The following is a 23,787-nucleotide window of genomic DNA, read 5'->3' on the forward strand; positions in this document are numbered from 1 at the left end:
CTTGCCCTTGACATGGGTTGTGATTATAGCATTGGTCCCAAACCACAACTTCTCCTCAATGAACATGACCTTTAAATCCTTAAAATTTAGAGAGTTTTGTCAAACTTTGATGTGAATGGAATTACAAATTCATAATGTATCTATACTAATAGATTATGGGGGAGGGAATTCCGGTCCCCCCCCTCGACACGTGGCATCCCCAGCTTGCTCCGGCCTCCCTGCAACAGTGCAACTGCTCGCCCCGTAGTGATCCTTGATTCCGCCATTGTTCGCGCTGAAGCCTGAGAGAGAGGAGACTGCGCGCAGCGCAAGAGAGAGGCGGGCTGCGGGCAGTGATCCTTGATCCCCCCACTGACATGGGTTATAATCTCCTTAATCCGATCAGTTTCCCCTGAAGCCCAGACGACACACACACACACACACACACACACACACACACACACACACACACACACACACACACACACAGAACTTCCTGGCTCTGTGTATTTACTGCCTCTGTGACAAGAGAGAAGAGGCGCTTTCCGCGAGTGAATGCCCGTGTTGGGGTATAGGCGCCTGTGCCTTGCCCGGCCGTCCAGAGTCTGGACGCCCACTGACTTGTATACCTTATACATAGCATAAGTGTATAGGGGGCTGCTCACTCTTTGAGTCTCCCCACCCATATCTGTGTGTCGTGTGTCTCCTTCTCTCTCTCACTCTCTGTCTGTGGTGCTCCCCGATCCCCTTCAATTGGTATCAGAGCTTTGGCTTCGCGACAGATGGAGTGCTACAGAGGAGTGAGCTTTCGGCTATGGTGAGCTCGCTTTCGGTGGAAGCTTGAGATCGGTGAGCAACCACCAGATCTGTGCTCATGGAAGCTTGAGGGGCATTCCCAAACTTGAGGGAAGAGTGTATTGCAAGTGTGTATGGTTATTTGCAGCCATACTTGCAGGAAAAATGCAGATTTTCATTTCCGCAGGTCATTTTTCGGGCCCCAAAAACAGTGTTTTTTGCATAACTTTTGCATACGGAATGCGATTTATGCAAGGTTAAGGTGTGACCTGGGGTTTTGGCACGCTCCGGACGCAATGGTGATGTTTATTTGAGCTGATTTTGACCTCTAAAATTTCTGTAGTAGCAGCAAGTTTTTGCTGCGTTTTTGGACCGAAAACAGCGTTTTTTGGCATAGCTTTCACACCCGGACTCAGATACATGTGATCCAAGAGTCTACCTTAGGGTTTTGGCACGCTCTGGACGCGCTCGTCATATCAGAATTTTAAAATTTTGAATGCTGAATTTTTTGCAGCAACAGTTGTTTATTGTGTGTCGAGGATCCCACACATGGTTTGCTCTCAAATGTGAGAGTGATATTTGCTGCAAGTTTCCTCACAGGTGGGAGGATACGATGTATGCCTTATGTGGTTTGATGCTCAGGGAGACTAATGTGATTGCATTTTGAGCTTGGCAATGTATGCCTCGAGCATGTTTTTTGGCAGTCACAGGTAGAACATATATTTGTGTACTAGATTTGCAAGTGTTTGTAATGATGTATGCAAAGTGTGGAGATTGGTACATGAATTTGGAGTGCGGTTTGATGCGCTTTGGTTGCTCATGGTTTTGAGCGTGCAGTCAGTTTGGTTACTGGTTTTGTGGCCGTTTTACTGACGAAACTCTGGCGAAATTTTTCCAGGAGTTTTATGCGCATCATTTATGCGATCTAGGTAGAGATTGCGGATTGCACTCAGCGTTTGCGTTCGGTGTTCTCTGCAGGTGGGAGATTTGTGCGTGTGTATGCATCGATACCGCACAGTGTGGGCTTGGTTATTAGCTCACGGTTTGACAGGCGTACAGTTATCTTGGCACACTCACAGGAGTGAGTATTGTGATGTATGCTTGTGTGGCTACGAGCTAGGTAGCCGGATTCGAGCACTAATGGCTTGAGGTTTTTCAGTAGGTTTTACAGGTTTACAAGTTTACAGGCAGGTTTGAGGGCTTATTTGGGCGTTGAATTTTCAGCCATTGTTTCCTCTTTGCAGGTGTCCATGTATGACTCAGTTGTAGGCTGATCTGGGACACGTTTGTGACTTGTTTATGCAGCTGTTTAAGAGCTGAATTTTGGGGTTGATTTGTAGCCATATTTTACATCCATATTTGCAGACTTTTGTTGATGCGATTCGAGCCAGTTTAGGGCTGATTTGGTTGACATTTACTACTCATTGTTGGTTGCTCTTTTGCGAGCATTATGGCTGATTTTTCATTTGACTTCCAACGTTATGGTCTGAAATAGTTTGATGGTGTAGATTTTGTTGCTTGGAAGGAGCATATGCTTGTTGCATTGGAGGATTTGGGACAGGATAAACCCTTGCGTAGTTTATCGGCGAAGCCCAAGTCTATGCGTGATGATGATTGGTAGGATCTTGATGAGTTAGCAATGTCTATGATTCGTTTGCATCTGGTTGAGTCTGTTGATTGGCAGGTCTCGAAGGAGACTACAACTCATGCTTTATGGCAGAGTTTACATGCTATGTACGCGACATCCATGTCTACAGGGGAGTCTAGTCCCACTTCTATGTCCATGGGAGAGATTGGTCCCACACGCAAGTCTCGACGGCATAGAGACTTGACATGTTGGCATTGTGGACATAGAGGGCACATTAGGCGTCAATGTTTTAGGCGTTTGAGACGACGGAGGCGACAGATGCGTGATGCAGATTTGGGCATGACGGATGCTAGTGAGATCAATACGGTGGTTACTGAGTATGCTTGTGACGGCGATGTCACATTTACATCTAGCTTGTCTTCAGACGATCTTATGTCTACGGATTGCATATCGGATTGCACATTGTCTTCACAGTGGATACTAGATTCAGATGCTACATTCCATGTCACGTCGCATCGTGAGTGGTTTAACACGTTTTCTAGTGGGAGACTTGGTTGTGTGCACATGGATGATGGTGTTGTGTATGACATTGAGGGTGCAGGAGACGTATGTTTGTCCTTGCCCAGTGGTATGAGATTTACCCTGCGTCATGTGCATTATGTGCCAGATTTGACGATGAGTTTGATCTCCATTGGTCAGCTCAGGGATAGTGGATGTCGGGTATCGCTGCTTGAGCGATCTTTTGTGTTACATTTGGGTTCGCTGGTGATTGCGAGAGGTGCTAGAGTTGGCACATGGTACCCATTGCACGTAGTACTGGTGCGAGATAGTCGAGTCTCAATCTTGTTACAGCCATGCAAAAAGCGAGAGACCCGGACAGTCTCTTTTGCTCATGGGTTGCAAGGTGCTTTGCATGGAGTGCACTAGTGAGCTCGTTGTGCACACAGTTGGGGCACGACTTGAGCAGTCACACAGAGAGGTGATAGAGTCAGACATGCATGCTTTGCTAGTGACTGAGCAAAGCAGAGAGCTAGTTGTGCGAGATACTTCTATGCAGGATAGACAGGTAGAGCGGTCTTTCTCTAGTGAGTCACGACAGGAGGACGTTGTGCAAGAGTCTATGCATATGGAGTTAGAGCATGAGAGCTCTAGTGAGTCACAGCAGATTGAGTGGTCATGTTTGCAGTGGATGATCGCAGAGGAGACTGAGATGTCAGCGATTATGCAATCATTCCTTTCTATGCTCGACAGTGAGCATGGGGATATAGTTGTGCAGGATATGTCTTCCAGTAGACACCTAGAGTAGCTGGTTTGCTCTGAGGTTGCATGACAGGTTGATGCGTCTTTTGTGGACAGTCAGGAGATGAATGTGGCTGACACGCCTTGTCAGTCAGAGATGCCTATTGCCAGGAATATATATGTTGATGCATGCTCCGTAGAGCTAGCAGGGCCCGCTAGCATTGCATCGGCATTCGGTGGTCTCATGTATGAGATGCTGATATTGAGACCAGATATCGCAGCTGCAGTGGGTGCATTTGCAGTTGGGGTTGTCAGTCGTCTGTTGACTGATGATGGCATAGTGCACGAGGGAGATATGCAGGTATTGCGTACATACTTGTAGTACGTGTGCGGTACATCTGGTGGTGTATGGACTTACACGGGAGCAGGTCAGCCGGATGCACACGATCACAGCCAGCCAGTGGGCATCGGTTGAGAGCGTTTTTCTCTCGCCTTTTGTAGTCTTTAGACTAGGTTCCCTTGCTTAAAGGCACAGTCGCCTTTAAGTGGGCGGTTGTTGGGGTATAGGCACCTATGCCTTGCCCGGCCGCCCACTGACTTGTATACCTTATATATAGCTATAAGTGTATAGGGGACTGCTCACTCTTTGAGTCTCCCCACCTATATCTATGTGTCGTGTGTCTCCTTCTCTCTCTCACTCTCCGTCTGTGGTGCTCCCCGATCCCCTTCAGCCCGCATAGACGTACTCTCTCTCTCTCTCTCTCTCTCTCTCTCTCTCTCAACCTCGACCTGCACACTTCAAATGCACGATTGCAATATAGAATTATCAAGAGTGCACATCACGGGGAAGAGAGAGAGAGAGAGAGAGAGAGAGAGAGAGAGAGAGAGAGAGAGAGAGAGAGAGAGAGAGAGAGATAGATAGATAGATAGATTTTATTATCGTCCTCGGAGGTCAAATATGACCTATGGGACCAAAGTTACATGTGTAGTATGTGTACGGCTGATGAGTGACTCTCGATGCTCCAAAATTGTAGTGATGAGAGTCGCAATGGAGAGCCCACACTTTGGCTGGGAGAGGAAAGTGTGTAGGTCTAAGTTATGGCTGAAAATGTGAGAGAAGCAAGTTCGGATGTGATCAAAAGCTGAGCACTCTAGTAGTGTGTGGTACTCAGACTCTCGAACTTGCAGTGAGCATAATGTGCACAATCGATTTGACTCTTCTCCATTGCCCCAACGCCCTATCTCGCATCGAAGGAAATGGGAGCTAAGCCGAATTGCTGCGAGAGAGAGAGAGAGAGAGAGAGAGAGAGAGAGAGAGAGAGAGAGAGAGAGAGAGAGAGAGATTATGATCTCTACATGGTGGCTCGTAACACTGCAATAGAGTTGAAACTTGAGCGAGTTGGGATCACCAACTCGAGCGCAATATCAACTCTCAAAGTTTCGAGTTGAAACTTGAACCGGTTGGGAGTGCAACTTCGACGTCCTCAAACTCTGCAATGAATAAAGAGCACAGAGGCGCGCAGGCAGTGTGAACCAAATTGAAGAGTACAGAGGCGCACGGGCAGTTGTCAGAAAAAATCAATTTTCCAAACATACAAAGTTCCTTTCCTAGAATTTGCCAAGAGGAAATATTAGCAAATTAGGATATTTTTTCGAATTTTTTCATGATTTTTCAATATTTTGGGGTAGAATTTCTCCTTTTCCTCCTACTCTTAAATGACATTTTTGAAATTGAAAATGACACGATATTAAGTTGAGACACATTTTCCCAGAACATTGCTCGCGGGTGATTAACGAGAGAGAGAGAGAGAGAGAGAGAGAGAGAGAGAGAGAGAGAGAGAGAGAGAGAGAGAGAGAGAGAGAGAGAGAGAGAGAGAGAGAGAGAGAGAGAGAGAGAGAGAGAGAGAGAGAGAGAGAGAGAGAGAGAGAGAGAGAGAGAGATAGATTTGTTGTACATTAGATGATTCGAGTTGAAAATGGCACAATATTTTTGAAATTGAAAACTGCGCGATATTAAGTTAATACACATTTTATCGAACAGTGCGTGCGGCACTTCAACGATCCCCAACCATCCAAGTCCCAAGGGCGGACTCGGCCACAACTTGATGGTTGCTGTCTCTAAATCAATACGGGCCAGGATCCAAGCAAAGCATTGCGAGTGGCCATCTCCTCTTCCGATCAGAGATCAAATCAATACGACATGGCGTTTGTCTCAGATTTGCAAAATAGAGCCCTTGAAGCTTCCACCTGAGATCAGTGCATGCACACTATAGGGAAGAGGCTGGGTGGATCTCAGTGAGCCGGTGTCTTTGTGCCAGCAATCTAGCGGTCCCCAACTCTCCAAGTCCGGAGGGCGGACTCGGCCAAAGCTAGGCAATTGCTGTCTCTAAATCAATACGGGCATGGATCAAAGCAAAGCATTGAGAATGATCATCTCCTCTTTCGATCAGAGATCAAATCAGTACGACATGGCGTTTGTCTTGCAAAATAGAGACTTCGAAGCTTCCAACTGAGAGCAATGCGTGCACACTATAGGGAAGAGGCCAGGTGGATCTCAGTGAGCCGGTGTCTTTGTGCCAGTACGGGCCTGCTCCATTTCTCCCTCTTGCTTCAACCTTCAAAGTTCACGCACATCCTATAGGACATGAGGGACTCTATTTTTGGGTGGACTCTATTTTTCCAGCTCCCTCCCCTGGACACATGTCGTTGCCTCCTCACTCCGACCAGTTTCGAAAGCGTGCCCTGCACTCAACGCGCTCAATGAGAGAAAAAAGTCCTAGATGCGGAGAGAGAGAGAGAGAGAGAGAGAGAGAGAGAGAGAGAGAGAGAGAGAGAGAGAGAGAGAGAGAGAGAGAGAGAGAGAGAGAGAGTTTGGGAGAGCTTTGCCATGTGTTTATAGCTGTGAGGTGAAGGCTACGGACAATAAAAAGGGGCCATTGGGGGCCCACAAGAATTTACAGCAGCACCAATGCCTTCAAGTTTTGTGGCGGCCCATGCCTGTGCCGTTGGGAGAATAAGAGCCCATGAGAATTTAGAGCCGTGCCACAACCATGCTAGTGCTGTTGGGAGAATTTGAATTTGACCTCAAACTAAGAAGATGGCCTCTAAAGATAAGGTTGACACCACTATTCCTCTCTTATCCACTATTCCCTTGGTATCCAATCCTCTCTCCCCCTGTATCACCATAGCTTGAAGGCATTGTGCTTCCTTCCACACGGCCTTGCTACATACATTTAATTATTGGGTACTCTCCCCTCCCAAACTGCCCATTGTGCTTCCTTCCACACGGCCTTGCTACATACATTTAATTATTGGGTACTCTCCCCTCCCAAACTGCCATAGATTCTGCAACTCCACCCCCATTATCTAATGTGCCACTACCAAGTACTTTTGCAACACGGTTGTGACGACTTGAAGCCATTCTTAACAAGTAAGGGTCAGTCGGTATAGCCATGCCAGTGCCGTTGGGAGAATTTGAATTCGACCTCAAACTAAGAAAGATAAGGTTGACACCACTATTCCTCTCTTATCCACTATTCCCTTGGTATCTGATCATAGCCTGAAGGCATTGTGCTTCCTTCCACACGGCCTTGCTACATACAATTAATTATTGGGTACTCTCCCCTCCCAAACTGCCATAGATTCTGCAACTCCACCCCCATTATCTAATGTGCCACTACCAAGTACTTTTGCAACACGGTTGTGACGACTTGAAGCCATTCTTAACAAGTAAGGGTAAGTCAGTACAATGGTAAGCATGTGATCAAAGCAAGGCGGGGAGGGGGTGGTAGCTATGGTGAGCTGCAGATGCGGCAGGTACAAAAAGTGGCAGATCTGAAGCATATGAGTAGGTAGATATTTTCTCAACTAGCAAAGGCTACGGGCGTAGAGCAAAACTCAGGCAAGGAGGACGTGGAGGCAATATAGGTGTGTTTGAGAGGGTGGGCAAGAGATGCTATGATAGCTGGCCAACACTGGAGATGAGGGTGGGGAATGGCATCGACACACAATGTGTGTGCCGCCAGAGTGAGGTAGGGGGTTAATGGATATGTGATCAAAGCAATGCACTCATGGAGACACGGAGCACTTGCAAGCTCCACTTATGAGCAAAGCCAAGATCCTCAACTCCATGTAAGAGGGTAAGAGAGGGCATGCCGCCGCTGAAGGCGGCGCCATTTTACTAGTGATTGATAAGTTTTGCATGTACCATAGTCAAGTCTTTAAAGGTATTAGCCACCCTTGTGATAGCCATCTCGTTTTCTACATTTTCAACTTCAACATTGTGGCATGGTTCTTGGTCTCGTATTGACAAGCCAGTATGCCATGAGCATCACAAACTAACGTAAGGACAAACTCTTTGACATGTGTGAACACGTGCAAAGCCTAGCATTAAATTGTATGCACACATTTGGATTTGATGAGAATGATAGGCATACTCCTCCAAGCGGCCGCAAAAATCACCATTAATGGCCTATATGTGTACTCATGTTGTAGAAAGCACATTCAAGAATATGATAGGCCACACTTTGCATTGACTATAACTATGCACCACTTGCCATCCATATTGTGGTCCATCAATGACATTCTACTAGTAAAGGACACATTGTCCTTGGAGGTTGAATACACAATACGGAACCAAAACCTGCATATTACATTGTGTGTTATATGCTAAGGAATAGCTCATGATGTGCAAGTATAGTAGTAATGAAAGTCTCAAGTAGAAGTCCACAAACTCATTGCCATAGGAAGGTGGGTAGGGTGTGGCTTCTATTAGAGATGCGACAGAATTGAGTACAGATGGTGTCAAAAATTGGACACTCTGAAAGGGTGTCGTGATCAGTCTCACAAACATGAATGGAGCATACACAATACATAGTTGTAGAGGTTTCTCACTTGTGCCCGATGCCCTATCTCATCTCATAGAGAGTGGGAGGTAAGTGATTTTCTACAAAGGTACAAATTATGGATATGGAGATAGGATCTAGCATGTATGAGTGAGCACAAGATCTCCTCTTTGAGTAGAATGCACTCTTGAAATTTAGAGCAATTTATAGGGAGTGAATCATGAGCCTTCGTGATTCTCTCGCTTTGTGAGGCATTTCCATTGTAAAAAGGCTTCATTGACTAAAGAGTCTACCAAGGCATCATGTCCTGCATCCCATCTAGCAAACCAATTGTTGATATCTTACCTCGATCATGAGGTCAAGATCTTGCTTTTATGTGTTTTTTGAGTTTTTTGACTTGCATATAATACAACTCTAGGAATTTGATCCAAAGGCAAGTGGGAGACGGTCACCATGTATTCTACAGCTTATTCCTTGCTCATAAACTCAAGAGGAAGCCTATTGGATTCGAGTAAGCGGAGCGAGTACGGTGTACCTTTACTTGAAAAAATCTTAGGAGGAATAAATTTTCAATTGCGTTAAATTCTTCGATGTGGAAGGAGAGATACTGCCACCCCATACCTCAATTCCGTAGGGAAGAATGATTGTAACCAATGGGTTAAAGAGATACTTCTTTAGCATCCAACATTTCACGTCTCCTTCATTGCAGGTATTCCCAAATGCACATCATGCCCTCTCTTTCCAGCTTCAAGTCGACACATAGCACATTCGTGCCATTTGTACTTGGAAGGAACCTTGAGAGCAAGGCTCTTAAAACTTTCAACTACCTCAGCAAGTTCATTATAGATCACTAGTGTGGCCGGTGGGCTTCGCCATGCTCTCTCTTGGTTTTCGCACAGGTTGTCTCTCTCTCTCTCTCTCTCTCTCTAAGCACATGGGTCCTATGGGCAAGGTCACCTGCACGGCTGGACAGTGTGTACACTAGGGGGAGGCTATAAGATAGCACAGTTGGGTGGAGACTAGGACACGAATTACCACCGCCCTTTCACTAATATCAGAGCTATTTTTGGGAGAAGGGGAAAAGTGGGTTGTATGTGCATGCGACTCGCTGCTTCGCTCCCACGTTTCGCAGACAACGACATCTCCGTTGTGCAGTAAAAGAAGGTAGGCATAGTTTCCTGTGTGCAGCGCGCGCAGACAGACAACGACAACCGCGGACGCCCCACCTACACCCTCCACTAGTATTAGAGCTATTTTTCGAAGAAGGGGAAAAGCGGATTGCATGTGCATGCACCGTGTTGCTTCACTCCCACGTTCCGCATACAACGACGTTTCCGCTGTGCAGCAAAAGAAGACAGTCACAGTTTCTTGTGTGCAGCGTGCACAGACAGACAACGACAATCGACCACAGACGGCCCACCTACGCCCTCCACAACGCGCGCGTAGACAGATAGCGACGGCCGACTGTGTACGTCTCACCTACGCCCTCCACAGTACACGAGTAAGGCGGGCGACCAGGACAAACTCTACGGCAACTCTACGAAACCGAGGCTACAAAGGCTTTCGTTGACGCCGTTGGTTGCGTGCGTAGTAAGGCCCGCTTAATCCTTGCATGAAGGAGGGTTGAACCCACCCCATGAGGGTAAGAGACCAACACTTTATCACCGAGCTATTGACCCTTGTTGTGTATAACAAGGAAAGATAACATACTTGTGTTGAAATGAAAACTAGAAGGAAAAGGAAAGCTTCAAACTTCAAGGAAGTAGTTTCACCCTTCCTTTTTTCTTCTTGGAGGAAGTCAAGTTTTACTCCAAAAATTCTTTTTTCCTCAAGGAGGTAGCTTCAAAGTGAACAAAAACCTTCACAAAAATGACGAGTTTTTGTGAAGAATCAACAAAGGTGTTCTTACGATGAACGACATGTAAAGCGCTACGATTCTTGCAAGGCGAGGTTCACATGCAACACAAATTGTGGAGCATATAAAATACAAAGACTTCAATTTCACAAGGTACAAGTTGACGTTTTTTTCTCTCTTTATATTACTGTGTGTTTACCATAGCCACTGAGGATATCCCACCTACACACATGTTTGATTTTGAGCACGTAGATCAAAATCAGGACACCACGGGTGCGGCTGACACTAATATGCATGATGACAATGATCTAGGAGATCATGGCTTTGTAGATATGGCTGCTTTCAAGACTTTGGAAAATCGCCAATGTGTACTTGAACTCAATCTCTCTGCACTCAATGTAGATGTTACTAATCTTATGGAGTTACTTGTGAAATTTATGAATTCATAGACGGCTCAAGGAGCCACAAGTGGCACGGTTCAAGGGAACCAAGCTCGCACGACTCAAGGAGTCCAAGAGACAAGTGCTTCAGAAGATGCAGAAGGTAGCAATGTATTACTTAAGAATATCACCACTCTTGAGTTTCACGAGGAAGAGCGTGATCGCAACAAGGATGCGGTCAATACGTTCTTACACAAATGGAGTGATATTCATAGCTTGAGACACACCCCGGATATAAAGACGGTTGTGGAAACAAGTCTATCTCTTAAAAGCAAGGCCTATAAGTGGTGGATGACATTTCCAATAGATGCCCGTCCTCCGTCTTGGGCTTCTTTTCAAGCTTCTTTCTCCAAAGAGTTTGGAGAAGATAAGAATTGGTTAGCATGGAATGCATGCCGCATGTCTAGCCTCTCTCTCACACAGTACCTTTCAAAGTATCGGGAAATCATATTAAAACTCAGGAAGGTTTAGATGAATTCCAAAAGATACGGGGTTTTAATAGGGGTCTTGACAAAGACTATCGTCTTCATGTCAAGACCCAACATCCAAAAACCATTAGGAGAAATATGAACCTTGCATGGGCCTTGTAAGGAATCCTAATTTTTAGGGATTAAGGCTAATGTTGTGTGGGGTTTAGGGGGCAAGGGCATTGAAGAAGGTAGTTTTGAGTAGGCTTTTCTAGCCTTTTTTTTAAGACAAATGTAGGATGTGGACCTAAAGGGTTACTTTCTCTCTCTAGCTTTTTTTAAAAGTGAAGGAAGCATAGGGGTGTGTCCACATCAGCAAAAACGTGGGTCACAACGAGACAAAATTTGACTTTTAAAAAAAAAATTCATTTTTACTTGTTTCTAACTTAAAACTCCCTCCCAACATAGATACATATCCAAAAATCATTTTTTGACCCATTTTTTAATCCACAAGCTTAGAAAGTCCATTTTTTCAAAACTCTTTTCTCCCAAAAAGTAATAAACATTTTGTTCTCTCCTCCTCCTCCCTCCTCTCTCTCTCCCCCTCTCCTCTCCCTCCCTGCCCCTACCTTCCTCCTCCTCCCCAATCTCTCCCTCCCCCACCTCCCTCCTTCTCTCCTCCCATCTTCCTCAACCTCTCTACCCTTCCCCCTCTATCTTTTCATCATTTTCTTCCTCACGCAACAGCTTCCATGGTGCTCACGGACATCACAAATGGTTTGCTTCCACCACCACGTACTCCGCACACCAAAAGCATACATATTCGCTTACCCACGGCATTTGCACCGAAGACCACTAGTGAAGGTGATCAAAGGTCATCACAGGAACATCGCACCGCTTGTGAGACCAATGTTGACATTTGGGTGGATGGCCATTTGTACCCTTACGATCCTATAAGCCGCTTCCATCCACCGTTTAATAGCCTTTCCACATTTCTTCAATTTCTTGGGAGGGGAGAAGCAGGTTTGTTAGGCTATTGCAAGCGGTTGTGTATGGGTGCAGGTGCTTCTTTGCATATGTGGATGCACGAATGTCAAGCTCTTCACCTCAAGACGACGGCATTACAAGAGAGTGTTGCCTCTTCGGAGAGGGTAGTTAAAACTCTTGAATAACAAATGCAAGAAAAGGAGTCCCACATCCAGAAGCTTACCAGCACCATCACATACTTGAAAGAAACACCCCTTGGTGCAAGGGAACACAAACGCACGTATTCATCCATTGAAACTCTTGCACATTCGGGAGGAGCACGCAAACGACGAGTTACATCCACAAGGTGATTTGGTCTTTACTTGCATGATGCATTCTTACTTCACACTATTTTCTAATATTTATGTTTATTTGTTGCTAGAAACTTCATCCAGGAGGCATGCGGTGGAATAAGCCAAGATGATCGAGTCAACCTTCTCACTAGTTGTCTTAATATCCAGGACGTGATTTCTATCTTACAATCACCTGGAGGTAAGCACATTAAGGATGTAGTCACCAAGGACCTTATGCGTAAATTAAGAAATGTGGTTAGTGATGATGACGTTCAACAAGCTTGTGATGAGGCTAGAATCAGCACCAAAGCATATCAGGCTATTTTCCAACTCCTAAAGGATGCCCTCAAAGAACATGGCATTGCGGAAAACCTATTTCCCGTTCCTCACAAGGTCAAGCTCGCAAAGAAGGCCACAAACGAAGATGTGTTCTCCCGTATTGGGATATACCTACACATTGAGGACACAATGCCAACTTCCCTTTATGCTTCGTGCGCAACAAAGACAAGGGAAAAAGGTAAGAAACAATCCATAAGACCTTCGGAGAAGGGTTTTCCTTACACAATGTGGAACAATATTTTCGTGGATCTTAGAAGGCTTCAAGAAGCCATGCTTAGATTTTACGAGTTACCTGAAGAAGGTGACACACTTTACTTTTTTCTTTGGTATTATTCTTATCATAGACTCTGAAGTTTAAGGTCTTAGCTCTATTTATTTTGTAGTGCTTGGCACAAAAGTCTTTTTTGTGCTGAAACTCGATGAGTGTCAAATAGTGAAAGGCCGAAGGTTAGAGAGGCTAAGTGTCACTCTAATGAACGAGGCCCTTCTGCAAACCAAGCGAAGGGATTCAGTCGAGCCATCTTCCACCCCATCTTTTAGCGTGCAATCAGAGAAAGACATTTGGTGGTTGGGTGCTATTGAGGTGCCCAAGGAGACCAATGGAGTACTTTCATGGATTTTTGAGAGAACTCCATGGATCACAGAAGTAATACACTCCCAAATTGCAGGTCAGAAGTTGGAGATTGAGGGTTTTGGTAGTTATGATGTGGAGTGGCACTTAGGTGGGGATTTGAAGACCATAAAGTGTTTGCTTGGTTGCAAACATGGGGCTTCTTCTCTCATGCCTTGTCCATTTTGCACTCGAGGGTACAAACCTAATGGAAAAAAATCACATAAGAGCACTGCAAAGGCCGGATCCATGCTTCCATGGCAAGGGCATGGAGAACAAGGGTTAGATTGTCGTGATGTCGGAGATGAAGGTAGAGAATGGGAAGCGTCTAGTCTGAGATGTCCCATGCTCAATGCCCCAGACCGTGATCAAAAGAACCACGCTTGGAATCCAATCTTTCGATTTCCTCTATCAAATGTACATTTTTGTACATTACACGCATTCATGCGTATTTTTGATAGGCTATTGAAGCTCCACATTGACTATGCTTTCACGATGAAACCGTTGGAAAAGTCCCAGGAAGCGATCGAAAGAGTGGAGGTACTCTTGAATTCCATTGGCTGTCACGGTGGAAATGTGTCTATCGTTGCTGCAAAGAACATAGGGGAGGCCCATGAAATTGCTCAACAAGTGTCAATAAGTGGACAAAAAGCTAGACACTTTTTGAAGAAAGTTTCCCAAGGAAAGCCAAGTCGATATGATGCTCAAAACAGCTCCAACCAGCAGCATGCAGGTAACCTAGCTTTGGGAGCTTTGGAAGGAGTTATGCAAAGCTACTACCAACAATGATTCAAATAGCGAGCTTGCAAACAAGTGCAAGCAAGTTTGGACACATTTTGATAAAATGGTCAAGCTTATGGGCCTTAACAACACAACAGAAGAACAATGCCAATCATTTCAAGAAGCCTTGGCGGATTTTACCAAGGTCTTCACCCTTTCTTGGGGTGAAAATAACATCACACATTACATGGTCATTCATTTTACATGGTGTATTCATTACAAGGGATTGTTTTTATTTTATAATGTGGATCCTTTACTCATGTGAACAACATATCTTGTTTGTGCATGGTGCATTTTTTATGCACAAGTATGGATCGATTGAAATTTTTAGCACTCAAGGCATGGAGAAGTCCCATTATCGAGCAAGGGGAGTGTACTTCAAAAATTCTCGACATGGTGGTGGAATGGTGCAATCCAATTATTTGGAGGAGATGTTCAATTGGTTTTTTCGCACAACATTTGCTCGTAAGCTCACAATGGAGCGTGCGCGACGATCCAAGATTGCTATTGAAGTGCGGAAATGGAGTCGTCAAGAGCATAGCAACAAGTGGTAAATGTCGCAAGGTCCCACCAAGCATGCTGCATGGCGGCGATGCAGAGTGCGACAAGGATCAAAGTGGATACTACGCGAGTCACTAAACGTGAATGCAGGGTCCAACTCTTAGCGACATGTTTATTTAAAAAATAATACTTAAAAAAAAAAAGTGTGAACAGGGTCCTTTTTAAATGGGCCCTTATAAATATTGCATGCTCTCATAAACCACTCATTTCTTAAGAACAGGTGAGCTCTTACCAACGAAATGGCGTGCACCAAACAAACCGCGAAGAGCATCCGCCTACCAACAAAAACACCCTCCAAGGATGTGAGAAGCCGTCATGGCTTAAAGGCACAAGAAAACGGCCACGAACGTCTGGCTATTCCAGGAACTCATCTGGTAGTGGGCATGATGGTAGGGCACGAGAGTCATCGAGGACTGTTGAATCTCCACCTCCTCAAGATATAACACCTAGAAGGAGAATGAAGCAACGTGCCCAACACTGGAGAGAGGAAGAGGGCCAGCAAACAACAGAGTTCGATAGGGAGCAGCCGTCGCGCCACCAATCACAAGCAGGACCATCCAGGACTCGGGTGGTCCATATAGACACTGAATCAGAGAGTAAGCCACCAAGGCTGTGAGAAAAAATACCGCGCACACACCGGGTGGCCGTTGGGGGGAAGACATTGCCTGGAGGCCAGGGAGCTCTCCCCACACAACAAGATCGGCAGCCAAGGAAAGAGGAAGAATCAGAAGAGGCTGCAGAACCAGCCCCTAAGCATGTAAATAGGCACAAGTCTAAGTTTTTCAAGAAGCCTAAACGCCGTGCGCCAGGAAATGTGCAAGTGCCCCCAAGACAACCGCAGCGGCGCCGAAAAATAGCAAGGGCATTTGCAAAAATCCGCCACTACCAGAAGACGACTGAGCTTTTGATTTGACGCGCCCCCTTTGCTTGCACTGTGAAGGAGGTGCTTCAAAGCTATGGAAATCAGTATAGAATGCAAGCATTAGCGCTAGAGGCTATTCAAGAAGCTGCAAAGGCCCACATCATTTCGGTGTTGGAAGATATCAACCTATGCACCATACATGCAAAGCGAGTGACAATACAACCAAAAGATATGCAGCTTGCACGTCGACTGCGACAAGACTTCGAGCATTAGCCGAAGTTACCCCTCTTTTTATATTGCACACCCTTATCTTTGTAATGATTGAACTTTCCAATGACAATATGATCAACAGTTGTGTCTACTATCTTTGTAATGAAATGACTTTGTAATTTCAAGTTTTGTATGTAATTTCAGTCAATTTCAATAAATTTGTGCTTTTTAAGCACCCTTGGGGGTAGATAAGCCTATAAGGGGCAATAAAAAGCCTGGCCACAAGGGCGCGCAAATGGCCCATCCATCAGTTTTGGATGGGCCATTTGCGCGCCCTTGTGGCCACCTGTAGGCTTATCTACCCCCAAGGGTACTTAAAAAGCACAACTTTACTAAAACCTATTGGTTTTGCAACATTATTTTACATGGATCCTTGTGGACACCCTTTTTTGGCCATTTCAAGCTTTGAATTCCCTATAGGATTAAAAAAAAAAAAACATATTGTGAAACCAAGTGTCTATGCAACATTAATTTGGAATTTTCAAATGTCCAATGTAATTGGACTTTTTGGTGCAGGGGTGTACTAGGTAGAGCTAAAGCAGGTGATAGTATGCTAGAAACTTCATTTCATAATTGATTTCACATTTTCTAGTGTCCTTGAGTGTGAACATATGTTGGAATTGCCATAGAAAGGGTGCATCTAAATTAATGATGCAAAACCAATTCATTTCAATAAATTTGTGCTTTGTAAGTATCCTAGGGGGTAGATAAGCCTAAAAGGGGCAAAATAAAGCCTGGCCACAAGGGCGCGCAAATGGCCCATCCAAAACTGATGAATCGGCCATTTGCGCGCCCTTGTGGCCAGGCTTTTTTTGGCTCTTGGTAGGGTTATCTACCCCCTAGGGAACATAAAATACCTAAATTTACTGAAATTGACTGAAACTACATACAAAACTTGAAATTACAAAGTCACTTATCAAAACAATTTTCATATCACCAATTGAAACAATTTTCAAGATGACAAATCACATTCAAAAGAATTTGCAAGATAGAGAGACAATTTCAAATATTTTTTATTACTTCCAAAACGGTGATTTTACATCATGTATCTGAGGAGTTCATATTTTTTTTGACCATTTCTTGGCGCCTATTTTGCGCGTAAGGCAATTCCCCAGTCAAGAGGGAGTGCGCTATGGCCTTTGGGTCAGTTGAGCCAATGGAAGCATGTATCCCTATCTGGGCAAGCACTTTACCACGAAAGCCAGTGCCAAACGCTGTGCATACAAGGGATCTACGCACTAGGAACACTTGATGCGCAGTTTGAGCAATGGTGCTCAAACACAAAAACTTGCTCAAAGATTTTAATGACCAAGTCATAAAATGGGCTTGGGGAGTAAATTCATTATGGATGATGGCCACATCGCTAGGGGGGAGTTGTCCTAGGTAATGCGCAAGGGAAGCTTGAGGTCCAAAGCCCGTCCGCTTGCCACCCGTCCTTGCAGCAAAATCATCAACCTCCACGACATCTTGTCATAAACCAATGAAAGTTGAGAAAAAAGACAATGAAGGATAAAATAGTAACATGAAATTTAGGATACAGTTTACCTCCTGCTCCTTGTCGTCCTCCTCCCTGTTGCCTTTTGCATCCGAGTCAATGCTCCCATGCAACATAGATACGACCTTTGGATCATCAGATGGGAGGTTGCATAATGGCATAGGCATCCTAGCAGCCTCAACCTTGGCTTGCGTGGCTTGGAATTCTTCATCATCCATGTGCAACTGCTCTGCTGCGAGGACCTCCGCACATACAACTGCAATAGTGTCAGCAAAAGAGTCCCCATCTGGCAAGAGCTTGCTTTCTAGGGCATCTGGCGTATTGTCTAAGGGACATTTGGTGCTGTTGCATAGCACGCTCAAGCATTCATCCATGTGCAGGCCAAATGCTTTCTCCAAATCATGCAGGAACACATACTCCTCCCCATCCACTAACACTGAGGAGAAGCGGCTGATTTCTACCTCTTGGATAGCCACATCCGTCAGTGGTAGTGGCACTGGAATGTCACTAGGGCCAGCCGCAACTATGGATTTCTCAACCAGTTCCTCAAGACCCCTAGGGTACTCGAGCTGGTGTGCCTTTCCTTCCGCTACATGGTTCATGGGGATAACCTGTTGCTCCTTGGTGTCCTTGATAAAGGACCCAACCTGAAGGTGTGGTAAGCAAAGCTCCTCCAAATCAGGTTCCTCGCTCACCAAGAAGATAAATGTTGCGAGCCGAGAAAGGTACTCCACCCCCAACTTGCGCTTCTTGAGCACTGACACCCCTGGGGCTTGCTCGTCCAAGTAATGGCCTGCATCGGTTGCAATTTCTTGGAATCGTTGCAACCGCTTGGAGAATGGGAGATCACCTTTGTGTATATAGCGCAAAAGATCGCAAGGCACCCAGATCCCTACATGTGGGGGGATAGATACAGAATATTTTATGATGTGCTCCTCCATGAACGCAAAAATCTCGGCAAATGCATCCATGTGAAGGGCAACTATGGCATCAAGGTGAGGGAGACGAGTAAAAAAGGTGTGGAGGTCCAACTTCCCTTTGTATTTGGTGTCCTCGAGGAAGAGGATGAAGCATGACAAAGGGGTGGATGTGGCTGCAGATGCAGAGGCTGTGGAAGCATCCATGTCTAGCCTGGGGTGTAGACAGAGAGTGGAGGAGCTCAAGAGTTGCAAAAGTGAAAATAGTGAATGAGTTAGGTGGCTCCCCTTTTATAATGGACCCTTTTTTTAAGACATTAAAAAAAAGGCACTTTCACCAAAAAATGATTTCTCATCCCGATACAAAAAATTATTTTCAAAGGCATGATTTGCTGAAGCAAATCATGTTGATTACAACGGGGATCAGTTTGAAAATTGCATGAGTTACAAAGTTATAAGATCGATAGCATAGTTCCATCCATCCCCCAGTCCTCCTCGACCTTCAGTTTGTCTTCCATTCTCTTCCCAATCTGCGGACATTCATTACAATAAGCATCCAATGATCAACAAACCATGATGTATTGAAAATGTGGTGGAAGGATTCTCACCTTGTGACCTTGTAAACGAAATTGTGCTTGTTGAAGGGCCTCAAAACCCATAATAACCAAATGTTCTCGAACATTACTGAGAGTCCAATGCTTGTTCACTAGGACTGCCTCCAAAGCATCGTTGGGCATCTTCACTGCAATGTCAAAGCTTGCAATAGCGCCGTCTACACTCTGTAAGGGAGTACACACTCCAAGCTTGCACATCCAACGATTATAGTGAAATCATATGTACAAGGAGGTGCGGGATTTCAAATAGCGCATTCCAATACCTGAAGCTCCAACCTTACAACGGTACCGGTCCCCGTTGTGCATGCCCTCCACAAAACCCCAGTCCTCTTCTAAAAGCCTTCCTAATTCCTCGTAATGCGCGTCTTTACATACAAGCATTGTGGTAGTCTCCACAAATTAAAACTCTTTAAAAATGTGCACAAAACAATGAATAGGCAAACACCAACTCAAGCCCACAGACCTAGAAGCTTTAGAGTATTTCAAAGAGTTTTGGACATCCATTATCATCTTTTGCTTGAAAGATGCTACCGACCACTCCATACTTAATAAGGAAGTTACTTTGATGGATTCAAGCGTTCCAAACGCTTGTGTAGAAGTAGGGACAATATAGGAGTGAGAATAGAAGAGAATCCTTCTTTGAACCAGTTTGGTTGGGCAAAGATGTGGGAACATTATTGCTCCAATATCCTCATGTATAGCATTGAATGTGCCGGAGAGACTATGTAGTGGCTGCTCCTCCATCAACGTGGATGGAAATATGACTATAAATGCATGACAAATCTTAAGTATGAATCCATAATAACATTACACTGTGATTTCACACCTAGCTTTGTATTCTCAAAACATGTACTTACAATGTGTTGGAAATCGAGGTGGTTGTTGCAAATGCATGGTTGACATTGAGAAAACATGTTACACAATGGCTACGGTCCCCTTGTCTTTGTGGTTCTTGAAGCCAAGGAGCTTTTCTTCCCAATGAAGATCCAAGTTTGCACGATTCCGCACGCGATGAGGGCCAATAACAGATGGTTGCATGTATACCCAAGCACCTTTGGTGAACTCTTGTGGCACCCACTCATCATCTACACCTCTAGTGTTGTGGCATGCAAGTGTTGTGACCTCATCCTTTGGCCGCCTTTGCGAAGTAGAGTTGGCCATGGTTGAGCAAAGAAAACTAGGAGGAGGAGAAGGACCTTGCTTGTTGCTACAATGTACAGAGGATAAAGTGATATGAGAAGGTGGATAACCATTGTGGCAATGGGAGGAGAAGGTGGATAACCCTTGCTTGGTGTGGCAATGGGAGGAGAAGGTGGATAACCTTTCCTTGGTGTGGCAATGGAAGGTGGTAGGGGAGGAGAGAGGAGCTTCCTTGCTGCAGCAATGGAGATGGTATAGAGAGAGAGAGTGTTGGAGTAGAGGATGAGTGTGATGGTTGCAACCAAGGAGGGGTTGGAAAAGGGGGGTTCTAGAGAGAGAAAATCACTTTTTGCCTAAGAACTACTTTTGGGGGAGCTCTGGATAGCAAAAAAATATTTTTCAAAAGTTTTTTAAAAATTTTGATTTTTTTTAGGGTTTTTGGGTGCACGTTTTGACTTTTTGAGGTCAAAAAATGTTTTTTTGACCATAAAATAGTTTTAGGGGGGTTTTAAGAAGATGAAATTTGAGTTTTGAAAATTTTGAAAATTTTGAAAATTTTGGGATTTTTTCAAAACCGGATAAAAAAGGAGGGAAGTTGGAGGTTCCATATGGCCCCCCCCCCCACCCCACCCCACCCCACCCCACCTTCTCACTAGGTAAGAGCCCATTTAAGAAGTGTAAGACTACTCTGTCTCCCTACATTTTTGAGGGCATAGAGTGTGTCCACCACCCTCTTCTCATTGGCTGGCCTCTAATTAACCTTAATCCCAAAGGGCCCCTAGAGGGTTCATATTTTTCCTAATGACTTTGGAAGAAGCCATCAGTCATGCCCAAAGATATGATGATGATCAAGAGACAAAAGGAAATGTTTCCTACTCTAACAATAATTTTGCTAAGAGCAATGTGGCTAAGAGCCAATGGCGAGTAGATCTCCCACACGTTCCAAGAGGAATAAGAGACAATCTACCTCTCCACGCCTGCAAGAGGCTAAGAAGCCTAAGCAATCACAAAATATTCCACGTGGGTCCCCCAGCATTGTCGATTTCGAGCGTGTGAAGAAACACAATTTGTGTTTTAGATGTCTTTCGGACCAACATAACAAGAAAGATTGTCCCCTTTTGCAAGGCAAAGAAAAGGCCATGCACACGATGCAACACCTCACATTAGATTCGTCTCCTAAATATTGTGTTGTAAAGGTTCTTCATATGGAAGAAAAGCACAAGTGTTGTGTGCCTACTTCAATGTGGCAGTCTATCTTTGGCCCCCATGATTCGATTCGCATTCATGGCACTATTAACGGACAATGTGTTCATATTTTAGTTGATGATGGTGCAACTCATAACTTCTTGAACTATAAGCTGGTCAAGAAATTGAAGCTTACATAGACTCCCTGCTCTCACAAGTATGTGGTGGAGCAGATGTCTGGGAATGATAAAGAAGAATGGGATACGGTAGTTTAAGGGATTGAGCTTATTGTTCAAGATCATACGATGACCCTTGACTTCCAAGTTATGAACATGGACCGTGCTGAGGTAGTTTTAGGACGGGAGTGGCTGCATGGTTTAGGAACATTGCACACTAGTTATGAACACAACTCCTTATCCTTTATGGCCAATGGTAAACATGTGCTTTTTCTTGGTGAGAAAAATATACCATCTGCACCTCTTATATGTACAACCGAGCTTTCTATTTTACAAAAAACAGATTTAATAGATGAAGTCTTTTTGTGTTACTGCTTGTCTCCAAGTCTTGTAAATGAGTCACGAGCAAAGTGCGTTGAATTGTAGTAATGGTATGCAAAGTGCAATGAAGTCTAATGATAAACAAATTGTTAACAAATCTATCGAGAAAAGTGCTCTCAATTTTAATTCTATAGAGCAACGTGCAATTGTTGTAAAAAAAACATTACAAGAATTACAAGATTCTCCACCCTAGCATAACTCTAGTTTACTTTCTCCTTTTGCATGGCAAAAGCTGACTCACTTACTCACGGAGTATAGTGATGTGTTCTCAAGTGATTTACCATCGGGTTTCCCCTACACATGATGTGTAGCATGGCATAGATGTCTTGTCAGACACTAAATCGGTGAGTAAACCAACTTATCATATGCGTACTAAAGAAACCAAGGAGGTTGAGAGTCAGTTGGCTGACTACCTTGCTCGTGGTTTCATTAGACCTAGCACGTCGCCTTGGGCATCACCAATTCTATTGGTAAAAAAGAAAGATGGTACTATACGCATGTGCGTAGATTATCACGGATTAAATGCCATAACCATCAAGAACAAATATCCTTTGCCAAGAGTAGATGAGTTGTTTGATCAACTCCACAAAGGTACTATACAAAGATAGATCTTTGTTTAGGATACCACCATGTGTGTATCCTTTTACACGACATCTCCAAAACTGCCTTTAGAACACGGTTCGGGCATTTTGAATTTTTGGTTATGCCTTTTGGTCTAACCAATGCTCCAACTACATTTATGACACTCATGGATAGTGTCTTACGTCCCTATCTTGGAAAATTTGTTGTGGTTTTCCTTGATGACATTCTCATTTACATTAAGACTGAATATGAACACATAGAACACTTACGATTAGTGTTTGAACAGCTACGATCTCACGCTCTGTATGCTAAGAAAAGCAAGTGCGATTTCTTTAAAACAGAGATACATTACCTCGGTCATGTGATCTCTTATTATGGCATCAAGATGGACATTGACAAGGTCGCTGCCATTCTTCGATGGCCACATCCCAACACGGTTGAGGAGCTTCAAATATTTTTAGGCATGGTTGGATTTTATCGATAGTATATATCCGTGACTATGCCAAAATCATTGTTCCTATCGGATCAACTTAAAGCAAAAGGTAAGACCTTTTCTTGGGAAGAAGCTCAAAAATGCAGTTTCGAACAACTCAAGGTAGCTATCGCCACTGCTCCCATCTTAGCAATCGTTGACCCACTTAAGCCGTTTGTGGTAGAGACTGATGCTAGTGATAAAGCAATTGGTGCGGTACTTTTTCATGAGGAAAGACCTATAGCCTTTGAAAGCAAAAATTTAGAGCTCAACAAAATTATTCTGTCTATGAGAGAGAGCAGGCTATGCCATAATTCACGCTTTACGAAAGTGGCGACATTATTTATATGGTACCAAGTTTGAAGTAGGTTTTGACCATGAGAGTATCAAATGATTTACTACTCAAACAGACTTAAAGGACCGTAAAGCTAGATGGGTAGAAATCCTTCAAGAATACGATTGTAAGCTACAATATCGCAAGGGGCGATATAATGTAGTAGCGGATGCACTAAGTCGGATGCCTCAGATTAATTCACTTGCTTTCACAAAACTAAAGAGTGGATTTTTGGAGTCATTACGTGGCAAGTGTGCACAAGATCAATCATATGCTAAAGTGTGGAGTGCGGTTTTAAAAAGGGATCCCTCACACTCACATGTCTCTGAACAACCAGATTAACATGGTTGTATGCGCATATAAAAACTCCAACACACAGACCTCCACCCCTACTCAGGAAGATCTTAGACGATGAAAGAATTTTTCCATTGATGATGGCTACTTACTCCACAAGGGTAGAGTATGTGTGCCAAAGGACTCAGATACTAGGTGCCAAATCTTATTAGAGTGTCACGATAGTCCAAGTGCTGGTCATCCAGGTATTCGTAAGACCTATGCCTTAGTTAGAGGGTAATTTTATTGGCCGGGCTTGCATCATGATGT

The sequence above is a fragment of the Adiantum capillus-veneris genome, chromosome 27 (genome assembly GCF_014529385.1).
Source record: "Adiantum capillus-veneris isolate H3 chromosome 27, ASM1452938v2, whole genome shotgun sequence".
Classification (NCBI taxonomy): Eukaryota; Viridiplantae; Streptophyta; class Polypodiopsida; order Polypodiales; family Pteridaceae; genus Adiantum; species Adiantum capillus-veneris.